Below are 7,928 nucleotides of genomic sequence, written 5' to 3'. Positions count from 1 at the left end.
TCATGTCAGGTAGTCCTGGGGCATGGTTCAATAGTCTGTTTGCTGTAGTTTGGGACCTGCTTCAAGTAATATCAAACAAGTTGTGGTCATGATCCAATATTTTCATAATATACTTTGAAATTAGCATTGCAGGAGTATTGGTGAAAATGTTTGTAGTCATCCTTATATAATGTGTCATGATTGAAATACAAATGTAATGCTTTTTCATCCGTTTTGGCCTTATCTCGTACCAGTAACTGCTTTCAGACCTAGTCATGCTGATCAGGGTGAAATTCAATGGTGAACAACAAAAATATGTCAAGATCATTTACCTGACACTTGAAGACCTTTTGATTGGAGGGAAACTTTTCATTTGTGATTGGAAATAAATGTATTGTTTTCATACCAGTCAGTCTGATTAGTCTTACCATTTACAATTGCAATTCTAATTGTAGGTTGTTTTTTAAATGTTTGTCACAGCTTTCCTGACATTTGAGATCCCACTTACTAGTTTATCAGAGGCAAAGCTGTATGATGGGTCTGGAACTGAAGTTGATGGGAATGTGTTTGAGGAGGCGGTGACACGGCCAAATCTTGGTGTTTTTAAGCTCACACTGTACAATGATGCTAAAGGTATGTTCTGGTTTTCATGTCTTAGTTACTTGTGGCATCACTTTCAATATAACCATACATTTGACATGCATGTCTTTGTTTACGGCATAATCTTCTGTCCTGTCTGCCAGTTCTGTTGTGGGTGGTTCAGACCATGAGTCAGTTGATGATACAATACTTTTTAGCGGGGATGGAAGCCCTCCACAAAAGCGTCAAAGATCTGATGACGAAGCAAAGAATTTACATTTGTAATTAATTCTTCAATTCAATGGATTTTTCACTGCTGTTTTAAAAACATTTTTTTTACAGCTAATAGAGATAATGAAAATGGTTGCACATTACTTGCTCCCATATCTGCTGAATGTTAAAAATGACTTCTGTATCAGTAGCTCAGTCGCATAATTGGATAGGCTACTGCTGACCATCCACTGCTATTGGTAGAAGATTGATCTTGTATCAAACTCGATGTGAATCAAAAATCACTCCTGATATTTAGCTGAATGGGGACCAATGCTGCTTGTGGAGATTCTGATTGCCGTCTAAACATAACATTATATTCTTGTCAGGACATCACCACGGCGCAGTGTGAGAGAAACATTTGAAAAGGCATCGTCTCCTTGTTCCCATACCTAAAGGATCCCTACACCGCATATGGATATGTAATTAAAAATTACAACTGATAAAGGGGATCTGCGTTTAATTCATCTGGTATGATATCTGAGCAAATGGGACTTGGTTATTTGTTTTTTCTTTCAAGATTAGTAACCATGTTCATTTTCTTAAGGAACATTATTACGACCCTAATAGTGGAGTAGTTCTCTTATAGAATTAAAACCATTCAGAGGAATTTGGCTTCATCAGAGAAACGGCCGACTCAACTATATTCTGGAGGGCCAACTGCTGAAAGGGAGTCCAGTCCATCCACGTTGGCTACCCTGAGTTAAAACCAGTGCCGAAAGGCCATTTCTATTATGAAGCATTGTTCTGATGAATAAACAGTCAAACAGAATATGAAATTGACCTTTGAGTACAGGAAGAAGTTGACCCACGACCCGAGTAAATGCTCCACCATCCTAACCGAATTTCCACGCTTTCTTAATGTGAAGGGCTTGGTAAGACTTTAAAAAAACGGTTTTAAGTTGTATAAATTGTTTAATCTCTAGATGCCAATTCAGGTTGGCCCGTAATAGTAGTTCAATGAATGTGTAGGCTGGTGATTTACTCAAACTCTCCTTTGGATGTTAAAGTGGAATGTTTTTGTCTTATTTTTTTGTGATGCTGTTTGGAGAGGGGGCCAATAACATTCAAGCAAAAGATCATCATGCTGAGCAAGACCCTAAGCAAGGCGACTCAGGGACCTGAACTTCAGGAGCTGATCCATATGGCAGAATCTGCAGTTGATGAGGGAACTGACACAAATGCTGAAAATTAAAGTGGAAAACCACACTACAGGCTGATCCAACTTTGATGTAATGTCCTTAAAACAAGTCAAAATGAGGCTCAGTAGTGTGTGTGGCCTCCACGTGCCTGTATGACCTCCCTACAACGCCTGGGCATGCTCCTGATGAGGTGGCGGATGGTCTCCTGAGGGATCTCCTCCCAGACCTGGACTAAAGCATCCACCAACTCCTGGACAGTCTGTGGTGCAACGTGGCGTTGGTGGATGGAGCGAGACATGATGTCCCAGATGTGAGCAATTGGATTCAGGTCTGGGGAACGGGCGGGCCAGTCCATAGCATCAATGCCTTACTCTTGCAGGAACTGCTGACACACTCCAGCCACATGAGGTCTAGCATTGTCTTGCATTAGGAGGAACCCAGGGCCAATCGCACCAGCATATGGTCTCACAAGGGGTCTGAGGATCTCATCTCGGTACCTAATGGCAGTCAGGCCACCTCTGGCGAGCACATGGAGGGTTGTGCGGCCCCCCAAAGAAATGCCACCCCACACCATGACTGACCTACCGCCAAACCGGTCATGCTGGAGGATGTTGCAGGCAGCAGAACGTTCTCCACGGCGTCTCCAGACTCTGTCACGTCTGTCACATGTGCTCAGTGTGAACCTGCTTTCATCTGTGAAGAGCACAGGGCGCCAGTGGCGAATTTGCCAATCTTGGTATTCTCTGGCAAATGCCCTCATACCACCCTCATGGAGTCTGTTTCTGACCGTTTGAGCAGACACATGCACATTTGTGGCCTGCTGGTGGTCATTTTACAGGGCTCTGGCCGTGCTCCTCCTTGCACAAAGGCGGAGGTAGCGGTCCTGCTGCTGGGTTGTTGCCCTCTTACGGCCTCCTGATGTACTGGCCTGTCTCCTGGTAGCGCCTCCATGCTCTGGACACTACGCTGACAGACACAGCAAACCTTCTTGCCACAGCTCGCATTGATGTGCCATCCTGGATGAGCTGCACTACCTGTGCCACTTGTGTGGGTTGTAGACTCCGTCTCATGCTACCACTAGAGTGAAAGCACCGCCAGCATTCAAAAGTGACCAAAACATCAGCCAGGAAGCATAGGAACTGAGAAGTGGTCTGTGGTCACCACCCGCAGAACCACTCCTTTATTGGGGGTGTCTTGCTAATTGCCTATAATTTCCACCTGTTGTCTTTTTCATTTGCACAACAGCATGTGAAATGTATTGTCAATCAGTGCTGCTTCCTAAGTGGACAGTTTGATTTCACAGAAGTGTGATTGACTTGGAGTTACATTGTGTTCAAGTGTTCCCTTTATTTTTTTTGAGCAGTGTATTTCAAATAACTCTGAAATGTTAATGTCACTGGAGGAATATACCATTTTAATCAGGATCTCTTGTTTAGGATGGGACAGTGACCTATCCTCCATCCTTCTCCTGCTCCATTTGACTCCTCCTTCATCACAAGGCCGCAAAAGACCAGGAAAGATGTCTGCATCCCAAGCTGAACAGCATCTTGTCATATTCCAAAAGGTTTGTATTGACATTCTTATTCATGGTCAGTGCTGCAGCCGTTATGATGAACTAATGATGGTGTTAGTTTTTGTCTTCTTCAGGCAGGAACCAGTATCCAGGAGCACCTTGATGCGATTGACCAGAGCCGCGAACCATATCTTCTTGCAGTCGGGACCAGGAAGAGCAGCATCCATGCTTACTTCATCATCCTGGACAAGCGAGCCTTGCTGTGCAAGTCAATGAGAGCTCTTGTTGCCTTCGATGAGCTTTGCAAGACTCTCTTTGTTTTTGGTACTGCTTACAATAGAATGCTGCGCAACATGTACACCTTCATACAAACATTTGTGTACAACATAGACATTGGGAAGGTTAAGGAGACTCCAAGGGTTGCTGAGCTCAGAGCTTTTTTAAAGATGGAGTTAACTTTGATTTGGAAGATGGACTATATATGAAGAGACATCCTCTCTTCTAAAGAGAAAAATGTGTTGCAAATTCAACTCTTATGATGACTTTGAGACCGCTAATCCATAAGGATCGAAAATGGATATTCACAAGTTGGGAGGTAAATACTTTACTTTGGGAAATGTTACCCCAAAGTTGAATTCAATTTTGGTAAATATTCACTTATGCGCACTTTTCCATAGCCAGGACCTTAAAACTTATGGATTGGATTCCATTCTTGAGCCAATAGTAAGTGATTTGAAAGTGCTTGAGACTGAGGGTATTGAAGTTCCCTTCTTCAGTGGTTGTATACATGGCAGTATTGTCCAAGTAACTGGAGATAATCTTGGTATACATTACCTGTTCGGTTTTGTGGAATCATTTAGTGCTCGTTATTGTTGCTGTTTTTGCCACACTGGGAAATGCACTCAGACCATTGTCAAACTATTCAGTCAAACTCAAAACTACCTCATGTGTACGGTGTGAAGCATGCTTGCTTATTGAACTCTATGCTGTACTTCAATACTACAGACAATTTTTCTGTTGACATAATGCATGACATTTTAGAAGGAGTTGCACAACTTGAGGTAACTTGTGTTACAATATATACAAGCCAACTTTGTGACTGCTAAAGATGTGTACGGTAGAGTTCGTTCATTTTACTATGGCAACACAGAGAGGAGGAATTTTCTACCTGCACTCAAATTGGATGATGGGGGCAATGATTTGGGTCTAAAGGCTAAAGGCTCTTTTCCGTAATTTGCCATTGATATTTGGTGATCTGGTAGAGAAAGATGATAAATACTGGCAGCTGCTTTTGTTACTACTACAAATGGTAAATATTGTGTTTTCTCCTATACTAACAGAGGGAATGACTATCCATCTGACACACTTGCTAAACATCATAGACTTTTTGTGTATTTGTTTCCTGATAGAAATCTGTTACCGAAACACCACTTCATGATGCATTATCCTCGTCGTATAAGGAATATTGGGCTCATTCTTCATTCGTGGTGTATGCCCTACGAGGCTAAACATAATTTCTATAAAAAGCAACTGAAGAGTTTTAATGACCTTAACCAAGAAACACCAAAATGACATGGCATATAATTGGGAAACGTTCAGCCAGGATAGACTAGCTATAGGTCCAGGAAAGATGTCAAGGCTCAATGAGCTGAAAGAAAGCCATGAGATTGCTGCCAAGCTGAATGTCTCAGTGCACACATGTTTTAAATGGGTATAGCACCATGGTACAGAATATCGTCTTGATTTGGTCATATCTGGTGAAGTAGTCATTGAAATGCCAGTATTTTACAAAATTAAGGCTATTGTTCTGAAAGAGGAAAATGTTTTTTGGGGTTGGGTCAGCTCTTGAAACCTTATGTTTTGATGATAATTTGCATGCATTTAAAGTTGTTTTGAAGCAAAGTCCACCATGCAAGGTATTTCATGTAAATGATATAATTTACCACAAACCTTTTCATTTGCTCATGTCATATGGAGCAAGGGATTCTTTTGAATACATTGTACTCTTACTTGATAACAGTTTAAGCTAGGGCTGGGACTTGTGGTTTGGTCATAATACACATATTTGAATGTTGAAACAGCTTTGCTTGAGTTTATTGTGAAATTCCAAGTGCTTTTACAAAGTATAATTTATAATTACATGGGGGAAGAGTAAATAAATGAACACTGTATAGAGTAAACACATTTTTACTCTAAAAGGAGTCACCCTAGATCAACACCCGTGAGTGTCACTATAACACTCAAAGTGTTGATTACCTCTTAGTGTTACATTTTATTAACACCAGCCAGTATAGTGCAGTGTTAACTTTTTGCACTCCTCAGTGTTAACTCAACACTATAAATGTAACACTTTGATCACGTTTTACTCTGTGTAGAGTGGGGCCATATGTACTTGCCGACAGTGTTACATTTAACACTGTTAAATCAACACTTTCAAATTTACTGTGTAGAGTTTACAAGCTTGATGTAACCATTGTGTGCTAGGAATATGGGACCAAATACTAAACTTGTAACCCCTAAAATGTGGCGACTATGTACAAAAAATGCTGTAATTTCTAAATGGTTCACCCAATAATGGATGAAAATACCCCAAAAAATGAAAGTGGACAGTCTGCACTTTAACCCCATAGTCCTTGTATAATTTCAAATCCAAAGTGTCACTGTCCCAATACTTTTGGAGCTCACTGTATATCTGATCTTGTGCAAGCAGTATATTTGTTGAAAGGGGAAGGTGAATTAGGGGTTAAATAAGCAGTTGGAGCTGCAGATCTCCTTTCAAAGTCCTTTTACACAACAATGATGGCTGTGCATTCATCATTAAGTGTACCCAAGTAACCTATTTTACTTAATTTACCTTCTCTTTGTAATACCACAATTGTTGGGAAATGGACACTGTACTCCACGACCAGCTGGCTCCACTGGGTACGACCATGAAGGAAATCCTCCGCCTTCTCCACCGCTTCGACACCACCAGCGAGGTTCTCAATACTAGAGGTCAGCCGATTATGATTTTTCAGCGCCGATACCGATTAATGGAGGATTCCAAAAAAAAGCCGATACCAATTAATCGGCCGATTTAATTTATATTTGTAATAATGACAATTACAACTATACTGAATGAACAATGAACTGTCACAGTTGTTATAATGAATGTCGGACCAAGGCAGAGCTCCACATGTTTCATTGAAACAAAAACAATAAAGAGCAAAAAAAAAACGAAAACGTGAAGTCATGGAGTGCTCACAGGCCACTACACACAAACAAGATCCCACAAAACACAGTGGGGAAAATGGCTGCCTAAATATGATCCCCAATCAGAGACAACGATAAACAGCTGTCTCTGATTGGGAACCATACCAGGCCAACATAGACATACAATAACCTAATAACCCACCCTAGTCACACCCTGACCTAACCACCATTGAGAATAAAGGCTTTCTATGGTCAGGGCGTGACAGTATTCCCCCCAAGGTGTGGACTCAAACCAGACTCAGTAGGGGAGGGTCCGGGTGGGCATCTAACGTCGGGGGCGGCTCCAGTGCGGGGCAAAGTACCCACTTCCTTGCGGATATGGTATCGGGTAGAATGCCGTGCCCGGACTGGGCACCGGCGCAGAGGAAGGCTCCTGCCATGGAGCGTGACTGGACGCCGTGCCTGGACTGGGCATCAGTGCAGATAAGGGCTCCTGCCATGGAGCTGGACTGGACGCCGTGCTTGAACTGGGCATCGGCGCAGAGGAAGGCTCCTGCCATGGAACGAGACTGGACGCCGTGCTCGGACTGGGCCTCGGCGCAGAGGAAGGCTCCTGCCCTGGAGATGGAGGTTCTTGACCGTGGACCGTCGCAGGAGGATCTGGACTGTGGACCATCTCAGGACTGGGAACTGTAACCGGAAGCTCTGGACTGGGAACTGTCCCCGGAAGCTTGGTGCGTGGGGCCGGCACTGGTGGTACCAGGCTGGTGACATACACCTCAGGATGAGCGCGAGGAGCAGGCACAGGACGTACTGGACTGTGGAGGCGCACTGGAGGCCTGATGCGTGGGACCGGTACAGGTGGCACCGGGCTGGTGACACGCACCTCAGGTCGAGTGCGGGGAGGCACAGGACGTACTGGACTGTGGACATGCACTCCAAGGAGAGTGCGAGGAGCAGGAACAGGACGCACCTGACATGGAAAGCGCACTTGAAGGAGAGTGTGAGGAGCAGGCACAGGACATACTGGGTTGTGAAGGTGCATTGGAGACCTGGTGCGTATAGCCGGCAATTGTTCCGCAACTTTAACACACTTCTCACGACGAGTACGGGGAGCTGACTCATGTGGCACCAAACTGATAACAAGTTCCTTTAGTCCAAATCCGTGCATCCTCCACCAACTCAACAACTCTCCCTTTTCTCTCTCCTCCAAAGTCTCCTTCTTCTCCCAGACCGACTCTGGTTCGCTCCTC

The 7,928-nt window shown here is 43.6% G+C and overlaps 1 long non-coding RNA gene across 1 annotated transcript; it reads left to right on the top strand.

Moving 5' to 3' along the window:
* Positions 1-470: 470 nt before the first annotated feature.
* Positions 471-3,844, top strand: LOC124015756. Its single transcript, XR_006835218.1, has 3 exons — positions 471-612; positions 3,407-3,534; positions 3,618-3,844. It is a non-coding gene; the product is annotated as an uncharacterized LOC124015756 (long non-coding RNA).
* The last annotated feature ends 4,084 nt before the right edge of the window (positions 3,845-7,928 follow it).

The sequence above is a fragment of the Oncorhynchus gorbuscha genome, linkage group LG01 (assembly GCF_021184085.1).
Source record: "Oncorhynchus gorbuscha isolate QuinsamMale2020 ecotype Even-year linkage group LG01, OgorEven_v1.0, whole genome shotgun sequence".
NCBI classification, from domain to species: Eukaryota; Metazoa; Chordata; class Actinopteri; order Salmoniformes; family Salmonidae; genus Oncorhynchus; species Oncorhynchus gorbuscha.
This window is presented reverse-complemented; position numbering and strand designations above follow the sequence as displayed.